Genomic DNA, 9,301 nt, shown 5'->3' on the forward strand with positions numbered 1-9,301 from the left:
TAGACCTACTATCGCTACGAATAATTTCGAACTGAAACCTAACACAATTCAGATGATACAACAGTTTGTTCAGTTTGATGGTTTGCAGGATGAGGATCCCAACACTCACTTAGCGAATTTTCTGGAGTTTTGTGATACTTTCAAAATTAATGGCATTTCTGATGATGCCATTCACCTTCGGTTATTCCCTTTTTCACTGAGAAACAAAGCTAAATAGTGGTTGAACTCGTTACCACAGGGGTCCATCACTACATGAGAACAAATGACCGAAAAATTCTACTAAAATATTTTTCGTCGACTAAAATGGTTAAGTTATGTAATGATATCTCTTCTTTTGTGCAGATGGACTTAGAAACACTTTACGATGCATGGGAGAGATACAAGGATCTATTGCGAAGGTGCCCTTACCATGGGTTACCTCTATGGCTGCAAGTTCAAACGTTTTACAATGGTGTGAATCCTTCGACAAGACAGATGATTGACGCAGCTGCTGGAGGAACCATCAACAACAAAACACTTGAAGAGGCTTATGAATTCATTGAAGAAATATCACTGAATAACTATCAGTGGCAAGTCATGAGGGCCAAGACAACAAAAACAGCCGACGTTTATAACGTCGACTCAGTTACTATGCTGTCAAATCAGGTAAAGCTTCTCAATAAAAGGATTGATGGTTTACTTGGTTCTACGCAGGTACATCAAGTAATGAGGTGTGACTCAAGTGGAGGAGGTATGCATATAGAATATCAATCCTTCAATCCTGCAACTGAAGAGGAACAAGTCAACTATATGGGTAATAATAACTTTAGATCTCAAAATAACCCATACAGTAATACTTATAATGTAGGTTGGAGGAACCACCCAAATTTCTCCTAGGGTGGTCAAGGGAATCAAAAGCCACAAAATCCTCAGAGTTTTCAATAGCCACCTTATCAACAAGAGAAGAAACCGAACCTTGAAGAGATACTCTCTAAATTCATCTCGATATCAGAAACTCGTTTCCAAAATACCGAAATAGCACTTGAAAATCAACAAGCATTGATCCAAGGGCTCAAAACTCAGATAGGCCAGCTATCCAAACTAATCTCCGAATGACCACAAGGTATCTTACCAAGTAATACTGAACCTAATCCAAGGGAACACCTCAACGCAATTAGTACTCAAGATAAGGAAGGATTCATTGCGCCTTAGCCAAAATTGATGCAAGAAACTGTGGTGAGAAAAGGTAAAAGTGAGATAAGTCATAACAAAATGGTGAATGAAGACTATAAACCTCCTATTACATACCCTAACACAACAAGGAAAGACCGCTTAGACGATCAATTCGGTAAATTCCTCAAACTTTTGAAAAAATAACATATTAACTTTCTGTTTATCGAAGCTCTATCGCAGATGCCAAATACAATAAAATTTTTAAAATAGCTTTTAGTAAATAAGCGAAAGTTGGACGAAGTGTCGCATGTGGAGCTAAACGCATTCTGCCCAGCTATTCTACAGAATAAGCTACCCCACAAATTGAAAGATCTAGGGAGTTTTACAATTCCTTACTTAATTGGTAGTTTAAATATAAGTCATGCATTAGCTGATTTAGGGGCTAGTATTAACGTCATGCCTTACAAAATGTTTAAGCAACTAGGTCTTGGGAAACCTAAACAAACTAGGATGAGCATTCAATTGGCAGAAAAAACTATAAGATTTCCTAGGGGTATTATTGAAGATGTACTAGTGAAAGTAGATAAGTTTATATTTCCCGTTGATTTTGTTGTTCTAGTCATAGAGGAGGATAATAACACCCTTTTGATTTTAGGGACGCCCTTTTTAGCAACTGCTAAAAAAATTATTGATGTTGGCACAGGTGAGCTTACACTTCTTGTGGGAGATGAAACGATCACCCTTTAAGCTAGTAATTGTGACATCACATCGAACATTGAAGGTAATGGTCCACACTAATCTACTAAAATTGACAATATGACTTTGCAGAAATTGAGCTTCAAAGAAGTTCACGAGCCATGTTCCAGAAATGATAGAGGACATATTCTTGAAGAACGAAGGCTACGGATAGAGAAGCTAGACGAATGGCGAGCACATAAACCGAGAACACATGATAAACCAAAATTATGCTAGAATGAGTTCAATACCTCCCTAAATTTACGTAAGGTTGGTGATAAGGTTTTATTAGATCCCGCAGATCCCCACATTGTTACTACCACACCGAATGAGGAAATCCCTCTTACGGTACTTAGTATTTTTCCATTTGGTACGGTGGAGGTGAGTTATCCCAAGTTCGGCACTTTTAAGTTAAATAACACTTGATTGAAACCTTATTTTGATGAGATTGATAGAAGGAATGAGGAGTATGAACTCCTCAAACCACCATGACCATTCACTGAAGAGGTAAGTCGAGCTTAGACTATAATAAGCACTTCTCGGGAGGCAACCCGAGCACTAACATTATTAATTATTTAAATTTTGGTATTTAACTCCTAACCTACTAATAGAGATCTTGGATACAGGTGTTTCCACAGAGACACGGCCAAGCACACGGGCGTGCTTAAGGCAGTGTGAAAACAGGGCAAAAGATTTTCACAACACGGGCTACGATAAAATGCCACGGCCATGCAACATGGCCGTGGTTGAGCCTGCCAAAACAACACAGACGTGCGACACGCCCTTGTGGAAGACCCGTGGTTGAAACTGAGAAACTAGCACGGGCGTGCGACACGCCCGGCTCTAACACCCGTGCTCGAACCTGTTAAAATAACACGGGCGTAGGGATTGCACACACAGGCGTAAGAGAAGCGAACGAAGCTAGACACGGCCGTGCGACACGACCATGTAAACCCACACGCCCAAGGAACGCGGTCGTGTACTAAATCTCAGACGTGCCCAAATTTGAAATTCGCGAATTACACGGGCTAAAATTGGGGAACATGGGCGTGTGCCATGGCCGTGTGCCCTAAAATATTTAAATACCCTACACTATTCACTTTCTTCGCCATTCAAAAACCTTAACCCTAGCCGCTGCAACTCCACATGGCCCCCTGCCATGCCCGTGTGCCGCCTCCAACTTTGTTTTTAAAGCTCAATCTCTTTCCTTTAGCGTTTGTTTACTACTTTCACTTCTATTTTACCCATTATTAATGCTTATTATTACAATAATCTCCATTACTTTTGAACTAGTTTTCATTTTTGTTCATTACTTTATCATTTAGTTTGCATTTTTTGGTTCTTTATTATACATTTCGAATTAAATCAAATTGTTAGACACACCTCATATCCATGACATTACTATACTTATTTTCATGCTATTATCATGCCATTGTCTATCATTTAAATTGCATTCCTAGGTTAGTTACCATACAATTTATGTTAAATTGAGACTAGGAAAACCTTATACCCATTACATTTCTATTCTCATTCTCATTATTATTGTGGTTGAGTTTGCTTCATATTAGTAGTCTTGGCTGAAATAGTTTACTTCCCCTTCGAATATGTTTACCTATTATTATTATTCTTTATATTATAGGCCTTCAATGTCATCTTCAAGAGGAAAGAAAACCGTCGTACCAGCCTCGAAGAAGAGGAAGGGAACGTCATCTTCCGCGGGTCCAACCGTAGAAATTTGTCACCCTTTCCTACAGTTTCCACTTGGGCCTCAAGAAGAGCTCTTCCAAATACTTCGGGCCTGACCTTTAGCAGTGAGCCACTACATCGACTGGGCTACCGTAGAACAAGTCCAGATGGCTGATGCGATTCAGGCTTTCTTAACCACCGACCCGTAGGAGTTGTTCTTCAGGATTATCGAGCCAACATACCTCGAGCTCACGATGGAACTCTACTCAATGTTCCATCTCCATACCGTAATGACAAGGTACGATGATCCCGGCACGGTCCAGTTTTGCCTAGGCCGATTAATCTGCCAGCTAAGTGTCCCAGAGTTTGGTGCTGCACTAGGCCTATATACGGAGGAGTTCAGGGAGGAGAATAAACTACATGCTCCCAGTCCCCACATACATTTCTCTCCCTCGAAGTGCTGGCACACTTTGGCCCCTAGCATAGCCTCGTACAATCTTAGCCGCTCCAAGGCATCAGTTCTCCCACCATCCCTGAGGTACTTACACGCTATTTTAGCTCACACGATTATAGGGAGGCGAGAGAGCACTGGAGTCGTCAACACCCACGACGTCTACTTCTTATGGTGCATGTCGCAAGGGCACATCATCGACCTTGCCTATTTCATGGCCCTTATGATTCAGCACCAGATGAAGCGGCATCGAAATTGGGTCATCTCCATTGGCCCCTACGTGTCTAGGCTGGTGCGACACTTCGTGCTCCTCAACACCGTGGCCCAAGAATCATCCCTCACCCTCATCGGTCAGATGTCTCAACAAGGCATCTCGAGCATGCTTAGCAAGAGGATGATCAAGAGGCGCCGAGGAACCTATCCTCCTCAGTATTGTCTCGCCCAATCTACCGAGGAGGAGGCTTACGAGGACATTCCTGATGATGTCCCCCCACAGCACGAGGACCCATCAACTTAGCCACCACCACCCTCTCGTCCAGTTCATGCGGCAGCTTCATATGCTAACATCTCTGAATGCCTCACCCGATTTGAGCAGCAGTGTTTTCAACGATTTGTCAGCACCTCCACATCTCATCCCCAGTCCTACCTCGCGAACCATCCAGCGATGAAGATGTTTAGAAATATTTATTTATTATTTTATGTTTTTAATTTTTATTGAAACTACTTTTTATTTTTTGTTAGATTTTAGAATTTTATTTTTAATTATTAATTTTGGTTATTTCTTTTCGAGTACTTATTCTTCCTAATATCCCCTAAAAAGTTCTTGATTTTATCACAGTTATATAAAAGCTCTTAAGCTCATCAGCACATAGGAATTAAAACTCCACCAGGAAAGGTTCTCCACGACTGCCATGTCCTGCTCGACCATAACCATAGCTACCACTAGATATAATATTCTTTTGGCGCAGGACTTATGGACTAATGAACCTCTACGACCACCGGAGTATCCTCCTTCACTCTCGAACCAATTATTCTCCAAAACTCTAGTTCGAGGAATTCATCATATAGGAAGTTTCACTTCTCTCATTATCTTATTTTTATTTTATAATACCTATCTTTGTACATTGAGGGCAATGTACATCTTAAGTGTGGGGGGAGGCATTCATTTCAGTATCAGAAAAAATCCCTGAATGACTGCCTCGTTCTCTTTAAAAGCTCTCGTATCATATTTAGGATAAATTTTAATTGTTTTATGATTTTGATTGATATATCTTGAATTAAAACATAGGGATTTATGCATTGATTGTTTAAACTTTGAGACATTGGAGAATCAAGCATGATAAGTTGATTTTTAAGAATTTAAAATCTTAGGCTGTTTCCCCAAACTTTAGGTATTACTTTGAATTGGAATTCACAAGTTTTTAACATCAAAAAGCCATAATTTTTGTGAGATTTTTGAGCCTTTTGAGCATTTTTTAATTCTTTCATGCTCACTTTTATTATTTCTTTGAGTGTGTCAGTATTGAACTGTTATTCTAGAACTTGCTTGATTATGCATGTCGAGACCACACCATTTGATTTGATATATCAAAATGATTAAGGCACTTAGGATTAACCCACTCATGCCATGAAAAGCCTGCCTCCATGATTAACCCCTAGTTAACCCCCTTGAGCCTAACAAACCATTTCTTGTATTAACCTTAATATTAACCCTTAACCCATTATTGTTGAAATCCCCTAAACTAATCCCTATTTTTGTCGAGATTTGAATTGAATAAATTGTTTAGCTATGTCTTGTTCTTAATAGTCAATCTATGTTATGTAACTTGTTCTTAAAAAAAACTATGTCTACATATCTGTAATTTCATATTTTGAGAAGAAGCTCTATTGTACGCAAGTGAAGATTAACTCTTTTTCTAGTTAGGTAATTTTTCAATTAAATCTCTATTCTAACCCTTTCTTTCAGCTTGTGACCACACCCCCTAACCAAGCCTCACTACAACCCTCTAAATACCTTTTGATTGATGTATCATCTTAAATTATAGTTGTGGAGATTTGATTTTCATGCAAGCCTATGGTAATGAATTTTCATTATTGACTATTGAGTGCTTCATTTATTGTCTTTAAACACCTCGAGTGATTTGAGTGAACCTTTAGTGAGGATGTGAAACTCTGTGATATTTTGAATCAAAGGTAATTACTTAGACGTAGGGAAGCACCTAAGTTTGCATGACTAAATACTCAACTTGGAATGTTTGAAACTTTTATGTTCTTTTAGTTGAATTCTCAATGTATGATTACCTATGGATTAGTTTGAGATATTATCAATAGAAATTATAAGTTGAGGAGAATTTATTTTGATTATGAGTTGAGAATTTTGTTTGAGGACAAGCAAATGCTTAAGTGTGGGGGTATTTGATAAACCGTAAATTATACATATTTTTACCCCATGTTTAATGCATTTTATGGATGCTTTCTCATTAGAATTTGTGAATTTGATGCTCCTAATGCTTTAATTTCATGTTTGTACTTAGGAGAATATAGGAGAGCGAAAGGAACGAGAAACGAACCAAAAATAGAGAAAATGGGCCAAAGTACAAACTCAACATGGCCTGGACTTCCTCACACGGGCAGCCCATACGGTCATGTGAAATTGGTAGAATCGAAGCATGATTCACATGGGCAAACCACATGGTCATGTCAATTTTACAGGCTCGAACACGGCCTGAAGTAATCACACACGAGCGTGTCACACGGGCGTGTCCCTACTGAGCACAAGTTGAGTCCAATTCAGAAAGGCCACTTTTGAGGGCTCATAGGCAAACACCTTAGAAGAGAAGAAAAGGGTGGCGGAGAATAGGGGGTAAGGAATTACTCCAAGGAAGTCGATTATCCATCTCAGAAGTCGGATTCATCATCAAGACTGAAGATCTCTCCTCAATTTCCCTTCAGGAGTTTTGGGTTTTCTTTATGTTTTGTATTCTTTATTCTTCTGAGATGTTTTCTTATTTAGTTATGAACTAAAACCCCTAAATACCCAAGGAGAATGAAACCTAAGACGAATCTTGTTATTATTTTCTAAATCGTATGATAAATATTTAACTTGTTCTTAATTATGTGTTTTTAATTCTTGTTTTGATATCCCAGGATACTGATTCAAGACATGCTCTTATTCAGAGGAGGAATAGGCCCTGTCTAAGAGTACATTTTTCATAATTAAGTGGAGTTGATTGCGTGCCTAGAAATAAGGTGACAAGATTTTGCTGGATTAGGTGGAAACCTAATAAGGGGATCCATAGATCGAGTTAATGCAACCCTAGAGTGTTAATTAGAGAAAAGTCTCGGTTATTCAATCTAGGGATTAGACTTTTTTAGTCTTGAATAGGGATAATAACATAACTTAGGGATCTCTACGGAACAAGTTGAATGAATAAATTGTCCAATTCGGAGCCAGAATAACAAGTAAACTCTAGGTGGATTTTTCCTTAGGTATTGTCTTCATTCAATCGATTTTCCCAAAAGCAATTCCCTAATTCTTTTTTTTTGTGCATTCTTAGTTTAGATAATTAGTTAATTAAAATAACACCCCATTATTCTTAGGCTAGATAATAAAAAGGCAGTCATTACTAGTACTTTTTGTAACGCCCCGAACCCGAGACCGTTACCGGAGTCGAATACGAGGCGTTGACAGACTTTTAAAAATTTTCCAGACACTGCCCAGTCTGAGTACTAGTCGCTTCAAAAATCACATCTTGAGTTTTACAACTCGAAAATCAGTTTTGTGATTTTTCCCTGAAACTAGACTCATTTCCCCACCTATGTATTGTTTTCTAGAATTTTTGGTCGGGCCAATTAGTACAGTTTATTAGTCAAAGTCTCCCATGTTACAGGGATCGACTACCCTGACCTTTGCGCATTACGACTTGGATATCTCCTTGTACAGGGCTCCAATACTGATGCCGTTTGTTTCTATGGAAACTAGACTCAGAGAGGAATCCATGCATATATGGTATGACCCCTAATTATCTCTGGTCAATTTATAGTGAATTTCCAAAGGCGGAACAGGGAATCCAGAAACTGTTCTGGCCCCGTTCCACAAGAACCCGAATATCTCTTACTGTACTGTTCATATGATTTTTTCGTTACTTCCATATGAAAGTAGGTTCATCAAGGTTCGATTACATAATTTATTCACTATTTAATTCCACTCCTACGAATTTATGTGATTTTTCAATACTACACCACTGTTGCTGTCAAAATCTGTTTTCAAGGTAAACTTACCTATTTTGTGGTTACCATGGACCAACTAGGGTTTTGCCATACATAGGTCCACATGTGATCATATTTAGCCATTCCAATGGCTGATCATTAGCCCAACACTTCCATTTCAAACCATAGTCACATCGTGAAACCATATATATATACATACATAAACACAAATGGTCTAATGCCATACTCCACTTCTACAAGCCATTTTCGCATGGCTTTACACACATACATCACAAAAGAACTTAAACAACAGGGGGTAGTCCTATACATGCCATATCCAGAGTTCAACTAAAGAGTACCAAAAGAGCTTGATAGTGTAGATGACTTCGACTTCGCTGATCCCGATTCCGATAGCTAACGAACAAAATCTATAAAACAGAGAGCCAAAGCAACCGGGTAAGCATTTTAAGCTTAGTAAGTCTCAAGTAATGAAATCGGCTTTGACTACTGTATTACATTCACATAGCTAACTAAATCACTTTATTAACACACATTCTCATAATCATACTTACTTCACACTTCATCAACATATATACACAAGGTATCAACCTTTCTAAAAGCCGAAAATTCGTTAGCCGATCGCACGAATACTATTTAAAACGAATCGACTTTTCCAATGCACATGCAAACATACCTTATCATTCGGGTTGGTCAAGCATATTTATTAAATTAGTTACAGCACAAAACGCTCACATTCAAACCCAAGTTTCTTCGGTATTTAACCGAATACAGCCGCAAACACATTTGCCTTCGGGTCTTAACCCGGACATATCAACTCGCATAATTGCCTTCGGGTCTTAGCCCGGATATATCATCTCGCATAATTGCCTTCGGGTCATAGCCCGGATATATCAACTCGCATAATTGCCTTCGGGTCTTAGCCCGGATATATCATCTCGCATAATTGCCTTCGGGTCATAGCCCGGATATATCAACTCGCATAATTGCCTTCGGGTCTTAGCCCGGATATAATCCAATGCTCATGCACACATATATCAATAATCATAA

At 38.9% G+C, this 9,301-nt stretch overlaps 1 non-coding gene across 1 annotated transcript; it reads right to left on the minus strand.

Annotated features, from left to right (window-relative positions):
* Positions 1 to 309: 309 nt before the first annotated feature.
* On the minus strand, positions 310 to 416 carry LOC121205422 (small nucleolar RNA R71). The gene has a single exon (XR_005900500.1). It is a non-coding gene; the product is annotated as a small nucleolar RNA R71 (small nucleolar RNA).
* Positions 417 to 9,301: the final 8,885 nt, after the last annotated feature.

The sequence above is a fragment of the Gossypium hirsutum genome, chromosome A08, assembly GCF_007990345.1.
Source record: "Gossypium hirsutum isolate 1008001.06 chromosome A08, Gossypium_hirsutum_v2.1, whole genome shotgun sequence".
In the NCBI taxonomy this organism is placed as follows: Eukaryota; Viridiplantae; Streptophyta; class Magnoliopsida; order Malvales; family Malvaceae; genus Gossypium; species Gossypium hirsutum.